Source organism: Bidens hawaiensis, unplaced genomic scaffold (assembly GCF_021521415.1).
Source record: "Bidens hawaiensis isolate Kalapana, Puna unplaced genomic scaffold, B.hawaiensis_p1.1 tig00023789_1, whole genome shotgun sequence".
In the NCBI taxonomy this organism is placed as follows: domain Eukaryota; kingdom Viridiplantae; phylum Streptophyta; class Magnoliopsida; order Asterales; family Asteraceae; genus Bidens; species Bidens hawaiensis.
In genome coordinates this window covers 348,561-355,623 of record NW_027493733.1, presented here as the reverse complement: position 1 = coordinate 355,623, position 7,063 = coordinate 348,561, and the positions used below count along the sequence as shown (strand labels likewise).

The 7,063-nt window shown below is 40.5% G+C and overlaps 1 pseudogene across 1 annotated transcript; it reads left to right on the top strand.

The window, feature by feature from the left end:
* The first annotated feature begins 273 nt into the window (after window positions 1-273).
* LOC143568000 (phosphoglycerate mutase-like protein AT74 pseudogene) lies at window positions 274-2,155 on the top strand (annotated as a pseudogene). The gene is made up of 2 exons (XR_013141506.1): window positions 274-720; window positions 1,538-2,155. The product of XR_013141506.1 is annotated as a phosphoglycerate mutase-like protein AT74 pseudogene (transcript).
* Window positions 2,156-7,063: the final 4,908 nt, after the last annotated feature.

Genomic DNA, 7,063 nt, shown 5'->3' with positions numbered 1-7,063 from the left:
AACAAGCCAAGCAATAACCAAACCTTAATTCGGCTCGTGAACAGCCCTAGGTACACGTCACCGTTAGTCAAAACCCAAATGGGCTCAAAATAGACCATACAAGTCTAGTATAGTAATAAAAGGGCCAAAATCGTCAGTTACGTAAAGTGAAGAACGGGACACTCACACAGCCACGTATATTATTATTTATATTTACACCGTAACGACAGCAACAACAACACACATACCAACATTCACATAAAAAATAACAAACAATGATCGAACACGGCGGAGTTGACCGCCACAAATTCCTCCCAAAGCGAATAATAATAATCCGCCACGGCGAAAGCGAAGGCAACCGCGACGGCACCGCCTACTCCACCGTCCCAGACCACCAGATCGCACTCACTCACCAAGGCATCCAACAGGCCCGACTCGCGGGAACCCAGATCCGAAAAGTTATATCCGGATCCGACACCCTACCCGACAACTGAAAAGTGTACTTCTACGTGTCGCCGTACACTCGCACACGGTCGAGTCTCCGTGAGATTGCGAAGTCGTTCCCGAGGAAGTGTGTGATTGGGGTTCGAGAGGAATGCAGGATTAGAGAACAGGATTTTGGTAATTTTCAGGTTAGTGAGGAGATGAAGGTGATTAAGGATGTTAGACAGAGCTTTGGAAGGTTCTTTTATCGGTTTCCCGAAGGTGAATCTGCTGCTGATGTTTATGATCGTGTTTCAAGTAAGTAATTGATATGTGGATTATGATGGTAGTGATGACAGTTACAGGTTAAATGTTTCTTGATAATCATTGTATTCCGGTAAACGACCTGACTAGGCTCAAGCTCGGCTCATTTTACTTACAAACAGCTCGAGCTTGTGTTTGGCTTGTTTCGAGCTTTAGATTTTTCTAAAGCTTGGCTTGTTAATAGTTTTTTAAGCTCGAGCTCAGCTCGGAATTAACTCGTTTAACAGCTTTTATCGGTTTATAATTATTTTTAAAGTAAAGTGCCAAAATAGTTGTTGGGGTTTGGTCAATAACGCTACTTTCGTTCAAACCTCATGAGAGGATTTTGATGCTTTACTTCAATTTTTATGTATGTATATTTTTCAATTATAATATTATATATAATATAATATGTATTATTTAGTTCGTTTCATCATAATAGTATGCATAGTTATAATTATTAAATAAATATGTATTGAACATATTAAATAAAAATATACAAATAAAAGGCTTGTTTAGGCTCACAAGCCTGCTCGGCCTCGATAAGTGAAGTTCGGGCTCGGGCTCATTTGTTAACTAATTAGGATCGAGCTCGTTTAAGGTTGACCCGATTCGAGCTTTTTGCGAGACGATATCGAGTAATTCGCGAGCGGCCTGGCTCGTTTACACCCTGATTACGAGTTATCAAAATCCAGTTTGGTTATTCCTATCCCTAATTTGAAAAGTATTTTGTTTGACCTCAAAAGTCAACCTTGTTTAGGGAAGTTTATGCCTTTATGGTGTATCTGCATTCCAATTTGTCATATTTTTTAATATTTTTACAAATGTGTAGGTTTTCTTGAATCTTTATGGAGAGACATAGACATGAACCGGCTTAATCATGACACATCATTGGACCAAAACCTGATCATAGTTTCACACGGGCTAGCTTCGCGGGTGTTCTTGATGAAATGGTTCAAGTGGACGGTTGAGCAATTTGAGTACTTGCACAATTTTGAAAACTGTGAGTTTCGGGTAATGCAATTAGGTTTGGGTGGCGAGTATAGTCTAGCGGTTCACCACTCGGATGAAGAGATGCAACAATGGGGATTATCGCCTGAAATGATAGCGGGCCAGAAATGGCGGGCCCATGCTCCACGCGATGCAAATATGGAAAAATTGCCATGGTACCTTGACGGTTTCTTAGATCATGTAAGTGATGACGGTGATGAGGATGACAATGATGTTGATAAAAAAGTTGAAAATAATGTTTCTTCATGTTAAAGATGATGTTCTTGCAGAAAGAAATTTATTCAATGGTAGTATGCACATTACCTCTAGCATTGATCATAGGTGTTATGTCTAGTTTATATATATTTTCTTTTGATTCATGAAAATTGTAGCAAGTGGTACAATAGTTGTAATAAAATTGTTATTTTTTGTTAGTTAAATACTAAAAGTATTTTTTAATAGTGACAAAATATTACCAAAGGGGCTTCTTATGTGTTCCTTCCTCTTTTAAGGTTGACAATATGGGTTTGACTTTCAGCATTTGAAAGTTTGTGCTTTTTTTTTTTCTTTTATATGATTGTTTTATTTGAAAGTATATGTCACACAAAATTATCAATGCTAAATGAATACATAGAGATTTTATATCTTAAATTATACTCAAAACATTTATTAAAATTATTACAACACTTAAAGAAGAGTTTCACCATTGGCAACAAAACTGAACTATGATTTGTTCTTGAATTGACCATGAACCCAGTTCTTGTAAAGCACCACTTACGGTTAAGGAACACGACTGGCTCATGTTGTGAATTGCCGACTATGAACCTAGTTCTTGCAAACCACGAATGGTCTTATTGACATTTTTTGGTGAGCATCATAGTTTTTCATGTCTTACGACTTACGTACATTGTGTGGATCAAGTCCTTAAAATTCAACCTTGTGGGACTACTAAGTCATAATTCAACGTTGTGACTTGTGAGGTTCAAATCTAAAATAACCAAACTAGTGAGAATCAAGGTTTTCAATAAACATCTTGTGAGGATTATAGTCTACAAGGTCCTCTAAATTAAAATGGTTTCGTGCATTCCTTGGTTCAGTTGCTAGAGTATCAAGAAAAAGAAAAGATATGTCAGTTAAATAAAAAATCTCAGCTCTTGGTAGATAAGCTCGTGTAGCACCAGTATTGGTTATTATTGTGTTTTTGGATGACAAGCAAATGACTAAGCTGTAATATACGATATTGGTCTTCGGGAAACAAGCTAGGGGCGAGTATGTAAATACAATATGTATGTTATTACTCATTCTGATATAATACAATACATTTTAATAATTTCCCTTACAATTTACCAGCTAAATGGTCAGAATCTAGCTTAAATCCACATATCGTGGCTGCAAACTGTTTTGTTTTTTTACATTAAACTAGTTCCCACATCGCCCACTGCACAATTTCTCAACCTCTTTATAAAGAGAGCTGGTAAGACTTGAGTCACTGGGCTTGGTAGCGCTTGCCTGTAACTCAAGTGAGGGTATTAAGATGGTTGGACGGTGATTCTACCCAGCCAGGTTGGTTCCACTGTTGCATAAACTGACTTGCCCGTTCCAAGTTGCGAGTTGGGTCATGTGGTTTGAACAAAGGCTTGGGTCACGTGGTTTCTAAAGCAGGGGGCACTGCGTAAGGCTGGTTTCACAGAGCTGCGAAAACCCCTCGCTCATGACAGTGGAAGGATAACAGGTCGGGGCTCCGTGGGTCCATGATAATCTGCTCGGTTGGCTCAAATGAACAACCATTTTTTTATTTCTCGTCATATGCGTGCTTCGTAGAGAACAAATGCAAAAATGAAAAATGGCTCTGCGATTAATTTCATCACTTAGACCACCTCACAGATGACTGAGTTGCAAGCAGTAGTGTATCATGCTATCACGCAAGACAAACATGTACACAATCCTAGATACCTTCTAGTAATCATGAATAAGAGACATAAATTTTTTTCATATATGTATTCAACTTATCATTCAAATTACAAATAACCTGATACGATCCTAAATATATATTATGTTTAATATATATTATTTAGTATCCTTATAATACTTTAACTAGGTTTCTTATTTTCCTATTTTTATGTCTTTGGTTTTCCTATAAATTGTAATTATTGTTTGACAAAAATAATAAGAAAAATAATCAGAAAATGTTTCAACTTCGTTTCTCTTCTTCTCTCTTGTTCTTGGAGCCTAACCCACTCTACGGGTCTATCGGGAGATTGACCATATCGAATCGGTCTCTATCATAACCATTCAGTTATATAGCGCACCTATGGCAAACACTTTCAGTTGGAAGCTAAAAAGAAAAACGAGTTAAATGGTTTCACGTATACTTTTGTTAGGTTAATAAAGCAACGGGAAAAGATTTGTCAGGCGTACATCAGTTACATATAAATTCTCAGCTCTTGATAGATAAGCTCCAGTAACACCATTATTTGTTGATTGCCATTTGGTTTACATATGTAAAGTAAATGGCAAAGCTGTCATTAAACTCCAATATAAACAAAACATATATTTAGTAACTTTGGCAGGTCGATCTTCAGGAAACAAAGCTACAAATGAGTATATAAATTATAATTGCAAAGATGTTATATAACTCCAATATTTAGTTTCATTACAGTTTATTTTAATATTTTACCTTAAAATCCCATTCATAATATAAGTGAAAATAGTAAAAGTGATTTACCAAGCAACAGTGTACCAGCTAGATGGTCAAAATCTAGCGTAAATCCACACTTTATAGCTGTAAAACAGTTTTAATCATTTTTTTTTTCTCAGCCAGCTCCCACATCGCCACTGGAAAATAGCTCTAACGCTTTATAAAGGTAGGTTGCAGATTCACTTCAGTTGGTTGGACATAGCTTTTATTTGGAATTTCTCTGTCCAATCCGTTAAGATTTTCGTGAGTTTAACTACAACTTTTTATTAAAAACCATTTGGCTTTGCATTTTGGTTTTTCGGATCAGTTTTGGTTGCTGTTAGATCTTGTGTGTTTTTTTACTATAATTTTTTTTAAAATCGCTTGTTTCAGATTTTCGTTTTTGGGTTCGGTTCGGTTCGGTTCGGTTTTGGTTGCGGTGTTTTAGGGTTTTGCTAGTCGAGCCAAAACTTTTTGAATGCGTTTTTTCAAATTTTGCTAATCGAGTCAAAACTTTTTGGAAAAAAAAAACTTGTTTGTGGTTTTTTACTATAAAGCTTTTTTAAAACCGTTTGGTTTCGGATTTTGGTTATTGGGTTTTGAAGAGGTAGGTCCCAGCAGAGACCAGTTGGTCCCGCAAGACTCACTTTGAACAGGGACGTCTGCGCAAAGGCCATCTGCTCCCGCAGGACCCACCATGCTCATAGGATCTTACGCGCAGTACACAAGCTGAACACGCAGGGAAAGCCTCCCAATGGTGAAGTACCCCGCCTGTTCCCGCAGTTGCGGATACAAGCCATCAGGGAAGGCTACCCGCAGACAGCAGGGCTACACGCACAAGACACTAGCTACTTCAGTAGTCACATGAAGGAATGAGCAAGGCGGGAACAATCCCGCCTAAATGAGCCAGTCTGATTCTGAAAGATCTTTTGTACCATACCTACCAAGGTATGGATAGGACAGACAATCTGACCAGAACAACCCATGAGCCAATCACAGGGTGACAGCTCATCGACAACAGGGCGAGGAGGAGCACCCTCTAGTACTGTTTGTCACTATTAGCCGCTGCCTACTCACCAACCCTTACTGAGGAGCATGCGCGGCCGACAGTTGGTGGAATAGTGTTACTGTTGGCCGTAACCTATTCACCAACCAGCATGGCCTGCGTACAATCCACAGTAAGTGGGACGTGCATAATCTACAGTTGGTGGAATAGTGCAGCCGACTTTGTTACTGTTGGCCGTAACCTACCCACCAACCAGTATGGCCTGTGCATAGTCCACTGTTGGTTGAACAGGAATACTATTCAGCCGGCTGTACCTTCTTGGAAACCTACCTTCGGCTATAAATACTCCAATATCTTGGAATGGTAAGATCATCTGCTATCCAGTTATCTAGCAATCTCTTAATATACACTTATATTCAGAGCAACCTAGTCTGATTCTCACGCCGGAGGGTGGTCACAAGGAGGAACTCCCCCCTTCTCAGTGACGAGCTTACGGTGTTTGTTTTGCAGGTCTCCTGAAGAACAGCCTTCTCAGCTAGACCTCATCCGTGGGAAACATTACTTAACCCCCAGATTATCTATAATCTGTACCGGGTCACTTAGTGTTTCTTCATTGGCGCCATCCGTGTATAAAAGCTAGAACTACTTTAGTTTTTTCACAATTTCTGAAGAAATGGTTAACGTTACTCCGGTTCAAAGGCCAGTAACCGACCAAGAAACCCCGGTAACAACCCCAGCAACTGGGGGGAACACCGGCGGTTATACAATCCTTACGAACACTACCCCGACTACCCAAGCCGGGGCAAGTGGAGTAAATATTCCATTGGGGTTCTCCGATACCCAACTGGAAAAACGAACGAAGGTTCCTCGCCAAACACTAGATCAAGTGAAGGCGTGGGCCGAAGCACGGCAAAGAGAATTCCAAGCCGAATTGGACGAACGCTTGCGTTCAGTTCAACAGGCTGACGAATTCGCCAGTACTCGCCAACACCTCAATATGAGCAGTGACTGCGAGTACTCAGACGACGAGTTGGAATCCGACACCGACGCGAACCCTCGCCATAAGGCGAAAGGGAAGCGTAAGGAAACGGACGTCCAACCAAAAAGGAATTTTGGGGAAGCCTTTAAACCAATCGTGGAAAGAAACCCGCGTGACTTTTCCAAAACCTTTAGACCAACTGCTACAAATGCAGGGAAGTCAAAGTTCGCAAGGGACATTGCGGAAGCAATCGCCCCGAGAAGTGCCAAACAAATGTCCAACATTGGCACTTACGATGGTCTATCCGACCCAGACGACCATTTGAACAGGTTCATTGCGGGGGCTACCGTCAGCAACTGGACGGAACCCACGTGGTGCTACATGTTCCAGATGACTCTGGTCGGAGCGGCCAGGGCATGGTTCGATCGTTTACCGATCCACCACATATATGACTGGGCGGACTTTCAGAACAAGTTCAGCCAGCATTTCAGCCAACAGAGGAAGTACACTGAAGAGCAGTGGACGATCCTTAACTGCGTGAGAGAGGAGGATGAATCTCTACTAGACTTCATCACTCGCTTCAACTCCAAAAAGCTTAGTCTCGGCAACATAAGTGAAGATCTGGTTCGCGCCGCCTTCATCCAAGGCGCCGAATACCCAGAACTTATCCGCACATTGACGGGTAAGGATGGCATGCCATCAACTT